The sequence below is a fragment of the Vulpes lagopus genome, chromosome 24 (assembly GCF_018345385.1).
Source record: "Vulpes lagopus strain Blue_001 chromosome 24, ASM1834538v1, whole genome shotgun sequence".
NCBI lineage: Eukaryota > Metazoa > Chordata > Mammalia > Carnivora > Canidae > Vulpes > Vulpes lagopus.
The window spans coordinates 2,066,427-2,082,353 of record NC_054847.1 but is presented as its reverse complement, the minus strand read 5'-3'; the positions used below and the strand labels follow the sequence as shown (position 1 = coordinate 2,082,353).

General features: G+C 56.4%; 1 long non-coding RNA gene and 1 pseudogene across 1 annotated transcript; both read right to left on the bottom strand.

The window, feature by feature from the left end:
* Window positions 1–1,362: 1,362 nt before the first annotated feature.
* LOC121481823 lies at window positions 1,363–7,247 on the bottom strand. Its single transcript, XR_005985430.1, has 3 exons — window positions 7,081–7,247; window positions 5,147–5,558; window positions 1,363–4,224 (listed from the first exon to the last, which is right to left on the bottom strand). It is a non-coding gene; the product is annotated as an uncharacterized LOC121481823 (long non-coding RNA).
* A 6,773-nt stretch (window positions 7,248–14,020) lies between these two features.
* Window positions 14,021–15,298, bottom strand: LOC121482103 (annotated as a pseudogene).
* Window positions 15,299–15,927: the final 629 nt, after the last annotated feature.

The following is a 15,927-nucleotide window of genomic DNA, read 5'->3' as shown; positions in this document are numbered from 1 at the left end:
TAGTTTAGAAATAGCAATAATTTGTCTTCCTGGCGAATCTTCAACTTGGGCTGCTCATAGCATCAGGAAGGCTTCCAAGATGGGCACTCCCATGGCCTCCTGGTCCTGGCTATCAGCTGGGAGCTTGGCTTTAAGCCTCCAAATGAACATGGGTCATGCTGACCACAGCTAAAAACGGTTTGAATGAAGAGTGTAGGAAGGAAGAAGAAAAGTATTTTGGTGAAAAGTTTTTGATATCAGGAAGGAGGCATTTTTTAGCAAGCTCCCTGCTCTCCAGCAACTGCCTGGTTCATTCACATGATCCCCCCGACATCTGCTGGGCACCATCCCTGGCCATACAGGGCTGGGGATACACTCACATTCCTTCAGTGCTGGTAGTGAGGCAGAAGGATGAGTATCCCTCACAGGACAGGAGGGAGGGTGCTTAGGTCCTACCTGGGGTGAGGTCACAGAGGAGAGGTTCCGGGTGGGTCTGCAAGAAGGCACAGGTACATGTGGTACTCGCAGTGGTCAGGCTGTTCGGAACTTGAGGGGGAGGGTGGTTCAGGCTTGGAGAAGGTGAAGCTGCTCGGCCAGGGCAGGCGGCTGAGGCTTTCCCTCGGGGTTGCCCGTCCTTAGCAGGGGAGAAGCTGGAGAGAACCGAAGGTGCTCTTGCTGGCCGACAGTGTAGGTGATGATTTAGGAGAACTGTGAGGCCGCCGGGTCTGGGCTATGAGTCAGAGGCTGTCATGGGTAAGTAACGATGCAGTAGGTGCCAGAGGAGCCACAGCTCCTCTCCAGGGCATGGAAGATGCTCTCCACATGGGGAAGCTATGAGGGGAGACCAGCTTGAGAATCTTTCTCCTGTGAGGGGAAGCCCGGAGTCTGGGCTCAGGCTGGGCTCAGAGGCCTTGCTGCTCCGGGGCCAGCCCCACCTTGGCTTCCACCCACCAGCTTTGTCACCCTGACACCCATGCGGTGCCTGCACTGGCCAAGCTGGTCCAGATGCTCTTTGCAGATAGTGCTCCCACTCCGTGGAATGCCCTTTCCCAATTTGTCCCTATGACCTGTTCAGGTGTCTCCTTCCTTCTGAGATGGAGGGGATCCTACGCTATCCTCCTGGCCTGGCAGTGCCTCCACCTACTGCCCCCTCTGCCACGCATCCTGGTGTCCCAGCTCCATTGCTCAGACCCCTGGTCTTAGGAGCCACCACTGACTCATCTGGAAGCACTTCTTTGCATGAGCACAGAGCGTTCTGGAACCCGGAGCCAGCCAGAACCGAGACGGGCCTCCAGGTTTCCTGACTCCCACCCCACCCTGCCTGCAGTGTGCACTCCCCTCTGCCCTTGACACCTTTACTTTGCTTTTTTCCCATTTGTAGCTTGGACCTTGACCATGCGGACCAGGCCTCAAGGTTCTGTATCTGAGTCATACCTATCGAGTCGTACCTACTCTGCTGACAGAGGCTCCAAATTTTGCCGATTGCTGGAGTCCACATGCCTGGGACCTCCTGAAGGGACATTAATTAACATCTGGAAGGATTGCAGGGGCCCCTTGTGGAAAGGTGCTGTGTGTAGGAGATATTCTTTTAAAAACTGATTATAGATCCCCTCCTGAGACCTCGTAATTAGGCGACTGTTGCTGTACTTGAGTAGCTGCAACTTTAAGATCCAACTAGATGGTAATTAAGTCGAGCCTCCTGGAATCAGACGGGCCTTACTTTGCAATTGGGGAGAGAATTCCACCCGTAGCAACTCATTACAGGAATGTGCTTGGATTCCAGGAACTCTGCCAATTATTTTTTTCTATAATTCAAATGTGGTTTTAATCTTCCTTCCTTGCAATTTCCTCTCAGGTGAATGGAAATGTCTTCTCGTCTCTTTGCACTTCTCTGGTATTTAATTGATCAAACATCTTGTAGCCAAAGCCACATGTGGGTGTTTCTGTTTGAAGTCTTGATTCAGCCCCTGTCCCAGAAGCAGACTCAGAGGGGACATGTGTGGGGAAACCCAGTGGCAGGGTGAGGGGAGCCAGAACCAGGCAACTAACCCAGGGCTGGCAGGAACTGGCCCAATGCCCCCAGTTCCTCTTTCTGGGCCCAGTTGGACTTCATTTCTGAGCCTCTTTTGTAGGAAAGATGGGTCATGTGACTGCGTTGGGCCAATGAAAAAGGGGTGAGCCAACCTTCAGATTTGGTAGAATCCTATCCTATAGGCTTCCCCACAGTCACTGACCAGCACAATGGAGGGGTTCAGGCGAAGGCCCTAAAGACCCTTGAAGACCGCGCCCCTACTAAATGGCAGGAACCGGCCTGCAGAGCCACAGGCCAGAGCATCTGCACTGGTTTTTGCATCAATAAAAATAAGCTTTTTTTGTGTGTCAAGCCAGATTTTTCAGCTGCGAGAGCATCCAGCATTAACAACCCTCGATTTTCTCACCTACAAAATGGAAAGAATGACACTTTCCCCAGACCACGTCACAGAGCTGCTGAAAACGCAGACAGTGGATGAACAAATACTTTGAAATAGGGAAGTGTCCTCGAAGATGGGACTGGGTGAAGCCCTTAGAGTTCACGGGCCACGTTTACATGCTGTGCTTTTGTTTCAAAATGATGCTGTCTGTGGGGTGGTAGGCTGGCTACACAGAGACGGCCGCGGTTGGGGTGGGCAGAAGGCATAAGGCCGGGCAGCTGAAGCCCCAGGGTATGTGGGGAGGGACATAGCTGGTGTCCCGCGGTGGCGGGGGTCTGGCCCCTGTTCTCCCGGGGGCCGCCCTGCCTTTCCAGGTGCCAGCCATCCCAGGAACTGTGGCCTTACTGTTTGGGAAGCTCGGTGACGGGAATTCCTGCAGTGGGCCCTGCCCTGAGAACCCCCGGTGAGGGGACAGTGCAGCCCTGAAGCTTCCAGCCGCGGCCCACCCCACCAGCTGTAGGACACCTTGTTGGGGACAGTTTGAGAAGAGCCTGGCCCCCGGGCTCCTCTGGCTTGTCTCCCTGTGCACTCGCCTGGTCTCCAGCCCAGTAGCCCCCTCCTTAGCCAGGCGCCCAGCCTCCCTGTGAGGTACTCCGCCTCGCCTGTCGAGGTGGCTCCAGTTCCCCAGTTCCCACTGCACCCTCTTGGTGCCTCTTGGGCCTCTGGCTGTTTCCTTCCCTGGGCCCTGAGTTTCATGGAGCGTGATCGAGGTGCAGGGAAGGCAGAGCCCACAGCTGATGTCCCTTCCTGCTCCCTGCAGCATCCCAGGGCACTGCCCACCAGGCTCTGGACGTGCCGGTTTGTTCTCCATTCTCAGATTGCCCACATGGCCTTGCGTCTCGGAGTCCCATTTTCCTCATTTCCCGTGTTACTGATAGAGCTTTGCAGGGGTCACACAAACATCTAATGAGACTGTGTATGAAAGCGCCTGGCACAGGGGTGCCCGCCAGTACTGGCCCTGCTGTGTGCACACTCTGCTCCTCCACCGCCTTGGGAGCTGGACCTACCGCCTGCAGCCTCATTCTGCAGTCAGGGAGGAAGCCTCTGAGAGGTGCAGGGTGAGAGCCACGGGCACACAGGGTCGGTCACCCCCCAGCCTTCGGCTCTCAGTGCCTGCTGTCGGGTGAGGGAGTGAGTGCGGGTCACGGTCAACACTCTACGTCCAGTGGCCGATGCACTTGACACATCGCCAGGACTGAGGCCCCCGCTTGGTGCCACTGATCTGTCCACCCATCTGGGAGGCTGGGGGCTCCGAAGAGATGGGGGCCTTTGGGGTTCTGGGCTGTTCCCAAAGGCTGCATGTAGCCAGTGGGAGATGGCCCACCAGGAGGCTGTGAGGGCACAGAGGCAGGATGGGGCCATTCAGAAGCTTCTCCCCTCCTCCTGGATTCTCAGTGGCTGTTGAAGGCGAGTGTCCTGCCCAGGAAGGTTGTGAGCAGGAAGAACAGGGCAGGGAGGGACTTCCTCGGCCCCCTGAAGAGGTTGCAACTCCCTCGTTGGGGGCCGTCAGGGTCTTCAGTAGGGCAATGAGCCGTGGACACAGGGAGGCCCTTCCGGATTTCTGACTGTGCAGAACCAGCGTAAGAACAACGTGTTTGTCTCCTTGGGCTGCCAGAACTCGAATTCCGAGACTGGGTGTCTTAAGCAGCAGAATTCTTTTTTTCTCACAGTTTTCAAGGCTGGAAGTTTGGGGTCAGGGTGCTGGCAGGGTGGGCTTCCGGCGAGGAGCCGCCGGCTGACGGCTGACGGATGGCTGCCTCTTGCTGCTCTGCTCCTGGTAGGGGTGAGAATGAGAAAGGGAGAGAGGGGGGTGAGGGGGAGAGGAGGGTGGAGGGAGGGGGAGAGGGGGGGCGGCGAGGAGGGAGGGATGAGGGAGGGAGATAGAGAGGATTCTCGGGTGTCTCTTCTCCCGAGGGCCCTCATCCTATCAGACCACGTTCCTACCTTTACGACTTCACTTAACCTTAACTTCATGGCCCTGTGCTTAGGTACAGTCACTGTAGGGGTCAGGAGTTTGGGGGGCACATTGGAGTCAGGAGCCAAAGGCGACAGTTTCATGCACATGGGACAATGGGAGCTTTACGAGTCACTTCTGGGCTTCGATGGTTCCCTGCCTGCGATGGCCACATCGGGGCCCAGAGGCCTGGTTCCAGATTGTGCGTGGCCACAGCTTAGCCCGTCGGTGCCTGTGGCAGGCGTTGCTCCCCCCCCCCCCCCCCCAGCACTTCATTCTGGTCTCATCGGCGGGCTCAGCCTCCGGCCTCCGTGCCAACGGCCGTTCCAGGCAGCTCTGGTCCGCGAGTGCAGGCGGCTGGGACCTGGGGACGGCCCGTTTGTCTTGTGTTAAATCGGGCAGGAGTTTGCTCAGGGCAGCGCAGGGGCTTCTTAGCTCCGTGCCCTGCGGGCCCAGCCCTTGGCCTGGAAGCTCTGGTGGGTGAAGGGGGGGGGGGGCGCTGCTCAGGCTTCTCGTCCTGCACACGGGGGTAAGGGGGTAAGGCCTGTGTTGCTGCCCGGGTTGTAGGGAGTTGTAGGGAGCGCCCGGGGCAGAGGCGAGGGGACAGGTGTTCCCGGTAGCGGCTGCCTCAAGCGCAGACACTCAGATGGGGCCGCGTCTGGCGTCTGTTCCCTTAAGGGCAGACTGTTCCCACGCACGGCGGGGACCCCGGGACCCCACCGTGGCTCCATGGGGCGCTCACCGTGAGCTGCATCCTGCTGGGGCCCTTTGCTCACTCTCCTGCCGCACAGGTGCACGTTGCTGTTGCTCCCACGTGCAGGCTGGGACACTGGGGCGCGGGCAGCTCAGCTCGGACCACGTGCCGGGTTGGTGAGGGGGTAAGAGCCCAGGCGGAGGTGGGGGGCGCCCGCCTCTGAGGAACTGGGGAGGGCGCTGGCATGTGCACCTGGTCCAGAGCCGGGCCGGGCTGTCCGGAGCTCGGGGTGGCAGGGGAGGAGGAAGCCGGTGCACAACGGCCGCTGCGGGTGGGGGTGGCAGCGGGAGGGGACTGCATGTTGGCAACCTGCCAGGCCTGAGCTCCTGGGCCGCGACTGGACACTGCCGTGGTTTTCCCAGGGGAGGTTTGCGCCCGCTCTTGTGCAGCATCCTGGTTCCTGCAACGGGAAGGGCTTCTGGTGTGGGCTCCCTGGGGAATCAGGCGTGCCCGGCTCCCGGCACGTCCACACCCCCAGGCTGGTGGGGGATGCCTGAGCGACTCTCAGCACTTGAGAGCACTTGCCTGAAAACAAAACAAAACGAAACGAAGCGAAACGAAGCGAAATGAAACAGCAAAGCAAAGCAAAGCTTGTTGCTTTCTCTTATTTCTTCAGCTAAAAAGTCGAGACTTCGCGGAGACTGGACACACGGGGAGGGGGCCAGGGGCCGCCAGTGCTGGGTGCTGGGTAGGCCCGCAGCGGCAGCCGAGGGGGCAGCCGAGGGGCGTGCGGCGGAGCATCCTGCTTCCGGGACCACCCGGCAGGGATGCCCCAGCTGAGCTGACTGCGGGGAGGGCGGCGGCATTGTCTGTGTCCCTCCCAGGGTCTCGTGTCCCCCCCCCCCCTGTAAATCCTCAGTCAGGGCCTGGAGTGTCCTGCGAGAAGACTGATGGGGCCTCTGCCTGCCATCCCTGCCCTGGGATACCTGTGACCTAAGTGCCTCAACAGCCCGGGGGAGCCTCCGAAACTTTCCCTTGCAAAATAGATGCCATCCCTGACCTGGAGAAGGAGGAGTGTGGAGGATTTGGGGTCACCCCCAAGGCAACGTGGGGGGTCAGAGATGGCAGAGGCCAGAACCTGCCCTGGATCGGCTTGGAGGGAGGCATTTCTGCAGAGTGAAACATTTATCTTCTTGTAGCCACCTGGTCACCGGGAGAGAGGGTCAAGGGGCACGAGGGGACTCCCTGCAAACACTGGGGGGGATGAGCACCACCTTCTCAGAGGAGTCACACCTCGCCTTGGCCCCCTGGTCCCCCGGCCTCCTGTCTGTGCTGTGCGGTTTTGGAAGAATTTCCTGGACTTTCAAAGAATGAAAATGTGAACGTCGGGAATAGCTCTGCTCGTCTCCACCGAGGACAGGTGAATCGATAAACAAGTGGCTGGGGTACGAGAAAGGGGTCGTGTCATCGGAGCCTGAAGGCTGCCTTCTGAAGACAGCAGGGGTGGGAGACTGTCGCTTGCCGTAGCCTCCCTGAGCCCTGTCCTGCCTGTAAGATGGGAAGGGCAACCGCGCTACCTCTGCGTGGGAGCCCATCCGAGGCTCTCCGGGACCAGGAGCTGATGCTATCTGTGCCCCGTGGGCAGATGCAGGATCTCTAATTCTCTTAGGAGCCCCTCTGAGGGGAAGCAATTCTCAGTCCTGCCAGAAGGATGAGGAAAACTGGCGAGGCTGAGCAGCCTTGAGGTCCCATGGTCAGGCCTGGACACAAGTCCAGTTACCTAAAGCCCTTCTGGCCTCCTCACAATCTATTATTCCTTCTCTGCATCACATCCAGGATCGTGCTGTCCTGTGCGTGGGGCAGCAGCTGCCCCCGGTGAGTGGCCTCCCAGATGGCCCTCAGTGACCCTGCCTCCAGGCTGACCCTGCATGAGGACACGCACCTCTGTCCCCGCTCAGCTCCTTCAAGCAGCCAGGTCTCACCTGCTCACGCCTCTTCCACGATGGGGCCACAGGGTCCTGTCACCAAGTGGCTGTCCTCCATCAAGCTCACTGTCCGCTTCTCCCCCTCCTCTTCACCCCTTCCCTGACCTGACCGTCCTGAGAGCAGCTGTCCTCGCTGGTGGGTGGCTGGGCTGCTCTTCAGGGCATGTTTTTCTCCCCTCCCCTAGACACCTTTCGTCCTGCAGTGAGATGGTCCAGGGCTTGTGTTTCAGGAAGTAGTAGCCTGTTGCAGATCACAGCTCCTCGGGGCTGGGGACCTTATCTGCTGGTGGCAGAGGCCCAGGCACAGTGGCAGCCACTTCCCCTGGCCTTCTCCACAGTGGTTGTGGCCACCCTGGGGACAGCGGCAGGACACTCCCCACCCCCTCAGAACCTGGCATGCTGGGGGCCACAGACAAGCTCTCAGTCTGGTGGGGCAGGAGATCCAGAAAGTTCCCCACTCTGCCTTGTTGAGATTCCTCCTCGGCCTGTGGCTGCATGTGGCTGCCCATCCTTGTCTGGGGAGAGGAGTGCTTTGCTTTCTGTTGGCTCTGGGAACTCTAAAAAAATTATCTCTTAAAGTAAAATATTTGGTGCATGCAAGGGAATATCTGAGGCATGACCATGACACTAACAGGGAGATCTATACCCAGCCACGCTCTGTTGCCTGATTGCCACCAGCATAGGAGAAGCAGCTGGTGGAAAACGTGGGTGTTGGCCCATCAGACATGGCTTTGAGCCATCTTTACCATCTTTACCATTTATCACCTGCTAAACCTTGGGAAGTTCGTGGATGCCCAGACCTCAGCGTGTCCAGCTGAAAAATGGGCAGACAAAAGGTTCAGGGTGTCTTGGAGGACTGTGTCCTGAGACTCGCAAAGCTTTTCTTTATTTCTCCCCCTGCTGCACTAGGACTGATTGTTGGTTCTCTGTCAGGGGCTGTCGTGCACAGAGAACAGGCCCTTGACTTGCAGACACTCTGAGTGAGCATCGAGGTGCATCAGGTGTGGGGGTTGGGAACGACGTGAGATCTGTCCTCCAAGAGTCCATGCTGCCCTGCACCAGGGTCATCACCCTGGCCTGAGTCCTGTCCCTGTCTCGGGGCACCTCAGATACCTACTGCTGCAGGGAGGGCTACGTAGAATCTGCAGGGGCTCCTGGAGTGCTGGGTGGCCGGAACCCACTCAGCTGGTGCCTGGTGACAGGTGGCCCGGTGTTCTCTCTGTGTGATGGTCCAGGACATCCTGGGGCAGGGCCTGTGGGATGCGCCACCTTTGCCCACCTTTGCAGACACTGCTCACAGGCCGTGTCCTTCGGGGCGTCCCCTGGCTGAGTAACGCCATCCTCTAGAGCCCCTTGGCTGTGCCTTCTCCCTGGATTCTGTCCCCTTGCAGCCATCTCCTTGCTCCTCAGGGGCTTGACGCCACTTGCCTAGCTATAAATCACACACATCTAGTGATTTTGTGAAAATTTATAAACTCCTCCTTTGGCTGTGAACACACAGCTTTTTTTTCCCTCCTTTTGAGCTGTGAGACTGGCAGCTTCGTTAATTCCTGGGATGATGTCGGCAGAACCTGTTGAGATAATTGAAAACCCAAACATGTGGATAAGAAATGGGAGAAGTGTCACCAAGGCATGTCTGTGGCAGTTCTTTGGGATGCAGCGTGTGGGGGGATGGGGGTAGAGCCGGTCTGGGGAAGTGTGTGCTGCTCAGCTTCCCTGGGCCTGGTTGGGGTCTTCCCAGCTGTCTCTGGGCCTGGTTAGGGTCTTCCCAGATGTTCCTGGGCCTGGTTAGGGTCTTCCCAGCTGTCCCTCGGCCTGGTTGGGGTCTTCCCAGATGTTCCTGGGCCTGGCCGGGGTCTTCCCAGATGTTCCTGGGCCTGGTTGGGGTCTTCCCAGCTGTCCCTCGGCCTGGTTGGGGTCTTCCCAGATGTTCCTGGGCCTGGCCGGGGTCTTCCCAGCTGTCCCTGGGCCTGGTTGGGGTCTTCTCAGCTGTGCCGAGGCCTGGTTAGGATCTTCCCAGCTGTCCCTATGCCTGGTTGGGATCTTCTCAGCTGTCTCTGGGCCTGGTGGGGGTCTTCCCAGCTGTCCCTGGGCCTGGTTGGGGTCTTCCCAGATGTTCCTGGGCCTGGCCAGGGTCTTCCCAGCTGTCTCTGGGCCTGGTGGGGGTCTTCCCAGCTGCCCCTGGGCCAGGGTGAGGGGCAGGTCCTGGCTTGACCACCCACCATTCTGCTGTAGACCATGTGTTCTTACTCCGAGCACTTCACCTCTGTGCACGTCCTTCCTTGCCTGTGTGGTATCCGTCCATACCTAACTGTGCCATGAGCTTATGTGAGAGAAATGATGGCCACAGGCAGGACAACCCATATGGTCTGGGTTTGCTGTTTGAATATATTCTTCTTTGTCCTCTGGGGGCAAGGCTGGGAAGGCCTGGGAAGGAAGAGCCCCTTGTGCATGGGGCCTCCTGCCGGATCCGGGAATGACGCCAGGACCGGGGACCACGAGCACTCTGCCCTTCTCACTCCTCCTGGATCGCTCACCCCACCATGTCCTTTTGGTTTCATGGGCTTCTTTGGCTGCACCCCCTGATTGTCACAGGAGCTATATCATTTTTCCATTTGCATCTTGTGTCCCCGTGCCAGGAGAGGCCTGGGGTGGATGGGGCAGGACAGGGTTTTTCTGCTCACCCTGTCTCCTTGCATGTTCAGCAGCCTCCCTGCATGCAGCTATTGCTCAGTAAACATTCCTTGCCTTGGTATCAGAGGATGAGCCCATTCCCTTCAACTTCATCCACTGAGGGCTCCCCGGGTGTGCAGGGCCCCCCCCAGGGCGAGGGTCACTCCCTCCCCGCATGGTCTCTGCCAGTCTGCTGGTGCTGCCCACCTGCCTCCAGGAGACCCTGTCCGTGGGACCACACAGACCCAGGGACAGGGCAGGCCTCTGTGTGGGGAACACCGTTCAGGCTCTTCCTCAGACTTGTGTTTCCCACTGTCTCCAGCCTTTCCTCCTAGGCTGGCTTCTTCCAGCCCTCCAAGGCAGCCCCATGGGTGTCTCAGTTTCAAACTGGGGCACGTCCTTCCCCAGGCTAACATCGTGGCTCCCATGGCTCTTGAGCTGAAGTCTGTGCTTTCTTCGAAGCCTTGACAGGCATGCATTTACCCCATTCTAGTGCCTTCTGCTCCAGTCCAGTGAGTCGAGCCAGGTGCCCCTCCTTCCTCTGATCCTTCCCTCACACCCGCCTCTTCCTGAACGCTCTCTAACCTGCAGACCCCTCTCCAACGCCACTGTCTCTGGGCACCCTCTCCTGTTCCCTGAGCAGGCTGCCCACCCCCTCTGGGACCGGCTATGTGGGCACAGACCCCACCATAGCATGGTACACGCAGGCACAGCTCCTCATTGTCTGGTCTCTCTCCACGGGCCTCTGGGTGACTTGAGGCATCCAGCATCCCTGGAGCACGGTGTGGAGTTGATGGGCCTGCTTGCTGGACCAACGAATGGCCTGGCCTTTTGTTCCCTCCCAGGCTGCAGCAGGAGCTCAGGGCTCCTATCCAACTGTTAGATCTTCTACTGAAGATGCAACCGTGCAGCTATGCCGAGCGTGGGCGGGAGCAGGAAGTGCACGACCAGAGGCAATTAGGGAGGGGAAGACCAAGTGGTCTGGGGTTGCTTGGCTCTGACATGTGCAGAGGATACTTGAGGCTGCCTTGGCTTGGTGTGATGGTAGGAGAGGTATGTGCTAAGTAAACAGCAGGTCCACTCAGACCTACTAGCAGGTGGGTGGCTGCCACCCTGTCTGTCTCCCTGCCATCCCCGGGGGAAGACTAACCTGTATCCCTGGCTCAGGCCACAGCCTTCCTTCCCAGAGAAGCTGGCATCTGCGAGAGAGGGAGTGCTGCCATGGCCCTCTGGGCCCTGCTTTGGACAGGCAGACAGACCCTGAGTCCCATGGGGAAGCCTATTCTAGGAAAGGGGACAGGATTTGGACCTGGTTTTGCCCTTTGTCACTTCTGAAGACTTTCCTGTAGACCATGCTGCACCTGGCTCATGGGGAGCCGCCTCTGAGCTGGGGTGCCAGTGTCACTCCCATGCTGAAGCAGACCCTCGAGGGGGGCAGGGGGGCACAGCTGCCAGCATCCAGCCCCTGCCTCTGTGAGAGTCCTGTGCGGGTTGTGCAGCCTGGTGGCCCTGTCCCACCCAGGCTAGTGGGACAGGAAGAGAGCCCTCTCGTCCCAGGGGCAGGGCCAGGAGGAGTGGGGAAAGAGATGGGGCAGGGGTCAGCACGCTAGCCAAGGACGTTAGAGAGCCTCTGGTATGGGGTGGGAGGCCGGGGGTGGCCACCTTGCACAGTTCACCCAAGCTGACGCTGTTTCTCCACGCCATGCAGATTTTCTCATTTTCACCCTAGACTCTTTCTTCTTTTCCCTCTCACCGTGTTGATCGGGTCTAGATTGTGGCATCTGGTAGCCCTGGTCCAGGGCCGAGGGAGGGCTGGGCACAGGCACCGCAGGCCCAGGAAGGCCCATAAATAAATCACGGCGACACACTTTCCATCTTGAGGAATTTGGAAGAAAAACAGATGGTTGTCACTGGGCGACATTTACTTTGCTGTCTGTCAATATTTGAGAGGTCTTATTATTTTGCAGTGCTAGGTTTTAGAATAAATTAAATGGCTAATGGAAATATTAAAATAGAATTAATTTAACTGAACAAATAAAACTTGGGAGGGTTGGTACGATTTGTTTAGAAGTTACTAAATTTATTTTCAAAATGAAGCCTCAGGGAAGTGAGTAATCCCTTATTCACTGGGTAGGAGCCTCACCAGCCAGACTTTACCCGGCACATTCTGGGTGCCAGGACCTGGGTGGCAGTGGTGCCAAAGCCAGGCAGGCCCAGGCAAGTCAGCCCCTGGAGGGCTTGCAGCATGGCCTGCTGACGCGTGGGAGACGATGTGTGAGTCCTTTACTGGAGCGGAGCAGGGAGGAGTTTGGCGGAGGAGGACTCCATCAGCCGCCCCGTCCCTTCCTCCAATCCCCGGGCACTTGCTCAGAGTCTGGCTGGAGGGTAAGGACTCAGAGGAGAATGTGTCACACACTTCTCAGCAAGCTCACAGTATAGGGAGGAGTGTGGGAAGGACAATGGGCAGCAAGTAAGGAACTTTTAAATAACACGATGCTAGAGATATCCCCAGGGTGTCTGGGGAAAGGAAGGCGAAGTCTTTAATTTTAATTTTTTTAAAGATTATTTATTTATCCATTCATGAGAGACATACAGAGAGAGGCAGAGACACAGGCAGAGGGAGAAGCAGGCTCCCTGCGGGGTCATGCCCTGAGCCAAAGGCAGACTCTCAACCACTGAGCCACCCAGGGGTCCTTGTTTTATTTTAGTTTTTAACAAACACCGACTGGTGCCTATTGAAAGAACTATGGAAACAATTCTTGCCAAATTGCACTTGACTGTCTCATGGCACTGCCCCCCCCCCTTTTTTTTTGCCAGAAATCACACCATTAGAAAGTCTTTCCTTGGACTAGCGCCTTTTTATGTCTTTGACAATACAGGGGGTGAGACTCACGGTGCCCACACCCTAATGGCTTCACTCAGAAACAGAACATCAAAGGTTGTGGTTCCTGACAGCTCTCCTTGATCAGGGAAAAACCACAGAATTTCTTTTTTTTTTTTTTTTCTCCCAAAAGGTTTATTTGTCACATTTGAAGTACAAAATCAAATACACAAATATTGAACCATGTATACATATCTATACAGATTACTTAGACCTACACAACCCATCTGTACCTTCTAATCTAGTCACCAACACTGTCTTCTGAGTAAAAAGCATCACCTCTAAAAAAACAAACTTTAGGGATCCCTGGGTGGTGCAGCGGTTTGGCGCCTGCCTTTGGCCCAGGGTGCGATCCTGGAGACCCGGGATCGAGTCCCACGTCGGGCTCCCGGTGCATGGAGCCTGCTTCTCCCTCTGCCTGTGTGTCTCTGCCTCTCTCTCTCTCTCTGTGACTATCATAAATAAATAAAAATAAAAAAAAAAAAAAAGAAAAAAAAACAAAAAAACCCCAAACTTTATTATTAGTGTCACTGCTAAATGTAAATTATTTGCACTTTATCATTTGGAAGGACAGAACAGATACTGCACAGGAAGTGGGGGAATTTCTAAGTATAAATCCAGTATGTCTACATGGGCTTCTTAAAACCTCTTCTATAGGAATAATCAAGAGATGAATTTTGCCAAAGTCTTTGGGCGTATTAAGCGTAAAAGAAACGTAAGTTATGAGAAAAAAACTTTGTTAATTAGTTGCATTCCACGGTTTTTATTTTGGTTTTTAATGCAAAGAAAGGACTCTATTTTGCCTAACAGTATAGCATTTCTAAGTCCTATTTTCTATAGAGTTGTCATGAATTTGGGGGGAGATACCTATATGTGCTCACTAAAGGCGGTATATGATTTTTAACACTGTGGATTATTTCAACCCAAATCCAAGAGCACAGTTCTTTAGGAAAAGGCAGCGATTTTAGGCTTGCCAGATAACAGAATATGTGCTGTCACTGGACACACAGATGTCCTGCTGGTCCTGGGAACTAAGTCATAAAAGCTTCTTTGTTCTGGGATGTCGTCTACCTCACGAACAGGCCACAGGATACTAGGCCTCAGATGCCTAAAGACATCTCCACTGTAGGCACAGGATTTTATCAGCGCTTACTCCCACACCTGGAACACACACACACACACACACACAGATTTGGGTCATTATCAGTCAGGTTGATGTTAATGGCTTCACGGTAGCAACGCAGAACGTACTCAGTGTCACATCCCCACAGGAAGGTCTGTACTCACACTCTACACCTCAGTTTCGAAGTGTGGACCCAAAAAACATTCAGTTCTCTAACCAGTGAACTTGCTGGGGGCCCCAGGCCCTCAAATCACCCTGATTCAGCAGAGCAAAAGGCCTTCCCTGGCTGCCGGGCGCCGGCGGTGGACTTGGTCTTGCCGCAGTTGTTCATGATTTGGATGCCCGAGTTCCACGATGATCCTTCCGGCGTTGAGAGCGGACGCAGTACGTGTGGGGATGACTTCCCTGTGCACGTGGAAGGTCGTACATGGTGGCCGGAGGCAAAGACGCAGGGAGGGTGTCCCGAGCGGCCAGGAGTGCAGCCTGCTGCTGCGCGTCATCGGGCCGGGTGGGCAGCTGGGTCTGCCCAGCGCAAGGAGCCCAGACGGCTGGAGAGCTTTCTAGTGAGTCGTTGTAGGCCACGGCTCGGCTCTGCAGGGATGGCTGTGGGGTTACATTGCTACCAAAGGCAACACTGAAAGTGACCGTCTTTTTTTTAAATTTCCTTCTTTTTTTTAAAATTTCCTTCTTTTTTTAAAATTTATGATAGTCACAGAGAGAGAGAGAGAGAGGCAGAGACACAGGCAGAGGGAGAAGCAGGCTCCATGCACCGGGAGCCCGACGTGGGATTCGATCCCGGGTCTCCAGGATCGCGCCCTGGGCCCAAGGCAGGCGCCAAACCGCTGCGCCACCCAGGGACCCCCAAGCTTTCCTTCTTGACACACCGCGTAGACAACAGCTGAGACTGCCTCCTCGCGACGTCGTCCAAGCCCTGCTCACAAGCAGTCTCTAGCCTTCTCCCTTCCAGCTGCCCCCGAGTGGGAAGCATCACTGTGTGGGAACAAAGTTTCAAGTCATCATCATCTTGGGGATCCTTTGCCACAGACTGCGGGGCTCCCGAGACGGGATTCTGAGGCTGGAATCTATGATCAAATTTCTGACCAACAGAAGAAAGTGTTTCCTTTCCCTTTGGTTTTCCAGGTTTAGCTGCAGAAGCCCCGGTCCAGTGCAAAGATCCAGCACCCTCTGGTGTAGACACCAACGTCCGACAACGCGTAGGAATAGCCAGGAGGGAGTCGTTGTGAGAACGGACATTATCCTGCGTGGGAAGTCTATGGGCTTCAAGGTCAAACTCTTCTTGGCTGATCTTCTGCTTGAACCACGACTTTAAATTAGCCCAGGGTTGTTTCGCGTTGTCCCCCAGGGCCTCGCTCGAGTCCTTCTTGGCCGCTTCCAGCTCGCTCACAAAGGTCGCTGTTGCTCCCCACGTCTCAACCACAGAGTCTCCATTGGGTGCTCACAACTCCCTGGGCTGGGGAGCCGGGCAGGGCCTGGGTCGGAAGGACGTTGACGAGCTACAGCTCACCTTTGGGTCTCATTCCACAAGGCTGGGGACCCCGGGAAGGACGGGGTCGGACCTGTGTTTTATTTTATTCCTTTGACCTGTGCTTTCAGATGACTGGTTGGGCTGCCATGGGTGGGTGTGCCGAGGCCATGCGTGGCAGCAGGGAACCTCTGTGGCGGACCTGGTCAGGGAGCTGGGCCCTCGGACCAGCGAGGAGCTGGTAAGCAGAGTGGGCGGCAGCTTGGTGGTGCACAGCCCCACAGCCCAGGTGGGAGGAGGGTGAGTGTGGATGTGCTGCCTTTGAGATGCTTGTGAGAGACGTGAGACGCTGGGGGAGGCGAGGAAGGAGTGTGGAGGGAAGTCTGGGAACCCCCATGCAGGATGGCCTGGACAGGACTAGGGAGGGTTTGGAGAGGGAAGGCAGGGGTGTGGAGTATGCCCTGGTGCTCAGAGGAGGCCCCCAGCAGGCCCGTCGAGATCAGGCCACAGCTTGCTCTGACAAGGGGGTGTGATGGCCCAGTCCCAAACACAGCCCCAGCAATGCTCCAGGGCCTGGGTACTGCCACTTCCGCAGCATACACTTACCTCAATACGTGGCTGTAGGAGCCCCTTGGGAAGGCCAAGGAAGTTTACTGAAGATCCTGCCGCAGTGTTTCAGGCCCT